The sequence below is a fragment of the Mobula hypostoma genome, chromosome 4 (genome assembly GCF_963921235.1).
Source record: "Mobula hypostoma chromosome 4, sMobHyp1.1, whole genome shotgun sequence".
Lineage (NCBI taxonomy): Eukaryota > Metazoa > Chordata > Chondrichthyes > Myliobatiformes > Myliobatidae > Mobula > Mobula hypostoma.
In genome coordinates this window covers 41,395,754-41,400,352 of record NC_086100.1, presented here as the reverse complement: position 1 = coordinate 41,400,352, position 4,599 = coordinate 41,395,754, and positions in this window count along the sequence as shown.

The window sequence follows — 4,599 nt, the reverse complement described above, 5'->3', positions numbered from 1 at the left end:
ACGACGATATATACACACACACACACACACACACACACACACACACACACAGAGATAATAAATTTATCTTGAAATTTGAACTTCGAATGCCTGAAGTATATTACCATTCCTCTAAGTGATGGCCCTTGAGTGCCAGATAGCTATTCCACACTATGGTGATTCTCAGTTACTCACTCTCAATCGGAAAATATAAATCCCAACAGCAGTGACGTTGTTAATAATAATGAAGTTTCACAGCATATTAAAATATTCAAAAATCTGTATACACAACTTTAATAAATTAGGTTTTGTCTATATTCACCTATTGTATTCAAATGAAATCAAGCAATTGATCAGAAAATACAAGAAAAAGAGATTCTACCAAGCAACTTGAAAAAGAATTGCCCAGGTAAGCAATGTTCTGAGTGGAAGATTAAAGACGACATTCCGAATCATTGTTGTGTCAGGGGATGCTTAGCAACCAGTATTCTCACTTCTGGATCAGATCTGGATTGGCTTAATCTTCCCAGATTCTTTAGCATATCTAAGAATTACCAGAAATGATAGTGCTGCATCGTATAATCTACTAGAAATAGCCCCTGCTTCTCTCTTTGCCAGTAATTTTAAAATATCGTTATTTGAAAAAGAACAAGTGAGATACAGGCAAGACCTTACCCACATTTTTACCACCAACTAACACAATTAAAATGTATTGATTATTTGTATAACTTGTTGCTAGCTATGGGAGTTACTATAAGATCAATACACTTTACAAAGTAAACAAAAAAGGCCTTATGAACTCTGGCCTTCATACACAAAAGAATGAAGTGCATAGAATAAATATCACAGTTTTTCAAAGTCCTGGTTAGACTATACTTGGATTATTCTCTGAGTAGATTCAGTTCCACACTCCAGAAAGAATATATTGATCTTTGAGAAAGTGCACCAAAGCTTTACTTGAATAACAGCTACATACTAAGGGCTGAATTACAAAAGAAGATTAAACTATTCCCTGGAATTTAGAAGTTTAATCATGAACATTTTAAATGTACAAAATAGGAAGAGAAACTGTTAAATATTTAGAGGATCTAGCTCTATTAATTGAAGTTTGCAGTGCTACATTTGGGGTTAGGTCTATTAAGAATGAAGTTAGAAACCATTTCAAGTTCAAAGTTCAAAGTGCAATTTACTATCTGAGTACATACATGTCACCATATGCATCCCTGAGATTCTTTTTCCTGTGGGCATACTCAGCAAATCTATAGAATAGCAATTGTAAACAGGATCAATGAAAGAGCATGAGCATAGGAGGCAATAAACTGTGTAAATGCAAATATAAGTAAATAGCAATAAATAAGGAGAGCATGAAATAACAAGATAAAGAGTCCTTAAAGTGAGATCATTGGTTGTAGGACTCTCTCAACAGGTAAGTGTAGTTATCCTCTGTTGTTCAAGAGCCTGATGTTTGAGGGGTAATAACTATTCTTGAACCTGGTGGTGTGGTTCCTGAGACATTTGTACTTTCTACCTAATGGCAGCAGCCTGGGTGGTGAGGATCTTTGACGATGGATGCTGCTTTCTTACAACAGTGTTTCAGGTTAGTGTGCTCAATGTTTGGGAGAGCTTTACCTGTGATGTACCGGGCCGAATCCACTCCCTTTTGCCAGATTTTCCATCCAAATGCATTGGTCTTCCCATAACAGGCTGTAATACAGCCAGTCAGCACACTTTCCACTGCACATCCGTGGAAGTTTGGCAAAGTTTGTAATGTTACGCTGAATATCCACAGACTCCGAAGGAGTGAGAGGTGCTGTCGTGCTTTCTTTGCAATTACGTTTATATGATGGGTTGAGGACAGGTCCTCTGAGATAGTGACAGCCAGGTATTTGAAGAGAGTGATATAAATTTGGAATTCTTTGGCAACTTGTTTTCCCACAATTATATATTAAATCTGATATTAATAGATTTATGTAAACCAAAATTATTAAGGGGTACAGGGTAAGGAAGTTGATCATGCATAGCCAAACAAGAGGAGCAGGTTTGAGCTATTGACTGCCCTACTTATATTCCTATGCACTGGCTAACATTTTGCCTCAAGGCATGGTTAAGGCATTGGCTAGCGACCTGAAGGTCGTGAGCTCAAGCCCCAGCCGAGGGAACGTGTTGTGTCCTTGAGCAAGGCACTTCATCACACATTGCTCTGCGACGACACTGGTGCCAAGCTGTATGAGTCCTAATGCCCTTCCCTTGGACAACATTGGTGTCGTGGAGAGGGGAGACTTGCAGCATGGGCAACTGCTGGTCTTCCATACAACCTTGCCCAGGCCTGCGCCCTGGAGAGTGAAGACTTTCCAGGCGCAGATCCATGGTCTCGCAAGACTAACGGATGCCTTTACCTTTTTAAGCAGAGAAGCTGTAAAATATTTAATTATTTGTGAAATGTTTTGAAGTGTACAGACAACATAGAAGGACCTGCACAGATACTTGCTGTTTCCTTTCTAAATTAACCTACATTGCAATGGTTGTCATGACCACAATTTAGAAGTTGTCAATTATTAATTGAATAGAAATCCCATTATTATCCATCTCTCTCATATTTCATGTTTGTGTATGGTTTCTAGGATTAGATGTTAGTTAGTAGGTACTTTTAAAAGCTTGATTACTGGGTGAACACTTTTACACTGTTCCAAGGTCCTATTTCCCTGAATTCCTATCCAAGATACAGATGAAACATGGTGACTGTTCCACATTACCTCTGACATTAAGTATCACTCTAAGGCTGCTTGTGAAAATCACATATAGAGAGAGAGAGCTTTGAGTCTGATGTTTACAGTGCTATTGGAGGTTCTTGTGCAAACCTGACATGGAATTGACATTGATAGTTCACACATTGTTGGCTCTATTGGGTGTATTGAATGTTCTGACAAACCTCAGCAATCACGCAGATATGATTTCTGCAGCCAGCTCTTCAGGAGACATCACACAGTACAAGTGTTTCTCTCCTAGCTACAGGATTGATGGATTCTACATGGATGAAAGGGCATAGGAGTGTTCTTTCGGCGGGGAGCGGTGCTTTTTGTCTCTGCACTTTGGGCAAGGTGCATGCTTTACTTTTTTAGCTGGTGCAAAGGAAAGAAAATTAGCTGGAGCCTCGTGTTTGGGGGGCCTCCCTACAGTACCAGTGAACAGCAAATTGTTCCATGTGGCCAAGTTCAATAGCAGCAGCATGGATTGAGCCTGAGACCAAGAATGCCCGTGTCCCTAAACTCATGGAAAAGCAGTTAAAGGAAATACAAGTCGCCTTTGAGGTCACTGTAGGTTACAAATCTCAGTGTGGATGGAATAACAGTTTTGAGTGTTGACCCTTCGAGCAGCATCAGAGTTAGGAAAAAACAGTTGATTTGTACGTAAATTAAAAAACACTGCTTTTCAAACCAACTGAATGCACTGCGTGTTGCATCAGAGTTCATGTCATTTGTGGAAATTTAACACTGGAAATATGCTAAGGAGGCAAATTTCCTGCATTTTCTGCTATACATTAGGTTAAAATTTTCAACAACGGAGCATTATTTTCTTTCAAGTCACATGAACACATTTCTAGCCTAGGATGGATAGCTATCGTGAATCAGGTTATGTTTACAACTGCTTTGTATTTAAGCAATCTCAATTTACTTTTATCAACAGAATGGACTCACCATGCCTGATAGCACAAACCATGAACGTCTCCTTCTGTGTCATAGTTGAGCGAAGATTTTATAATTAGTTATTGCTCTCCGCTTCTTCCAGTTTTACTGTCAATTTCTTTGATATACTGTTGCATTAAAACATAACCTCAAGTGCCATTATTTTCACTTCCCTTTACTCTTAGCTGGACTGCTTTTATCTACAGACCATGCTTGTTTAAATCATTTGAAGTTGCTGCTATTTACTGCATGGTAATTGAAATATGAATAGTCTAAGGAAGTTACTTTCTTATTCCATTTTGATGCTATCACAATTGTGAAATTTGGTTACATTCCTTAAATTTGCCAACACCAAGGAACACTCACTCCCTCCAACTGGAGAGATGACTACACATATTGCTCATTGTGTAGTGCATGATCAAGAGAAACGTAAAATTGACACAAACCCATTGGGTGTAATCAGAGGTCATTAGTTAACAGACCTATTACTCTTTATCTGCAAAGCACAACTAAAGTTTATTAAACGTAATACTGAAGAGTTACAAATCACCACCATTAGGTTTTATTAGGTTGCAATATTTAACTTACACCTCCTCATTAACTCTTGAACCTGGAGCATGTCAATCAGTAATAGATCTGAATCTTAAGCATATTGTAATCATGAAACTATGCTGAGCTGTGTAAAACCTTCAGCAGAATAGGAATTAATGAGGTGGAGCGTGGTTGGGAATCGGTTGGGGGAAGTGGTTGAAACTGATAATCAGTCTCTTTCCCAATAACTGACCCCACTCCACTCAGAGAGAGGAAAAAATAGAGTGACATCACTGAACTTAAAACAGGTTCACATTTAACAGGTTCTTAAGCTTGCAACTCAGCATATTAAAAACAAGCTGTATATTAAGGCAATGAATTGAATTTTCCTGTGGAATACAATCCA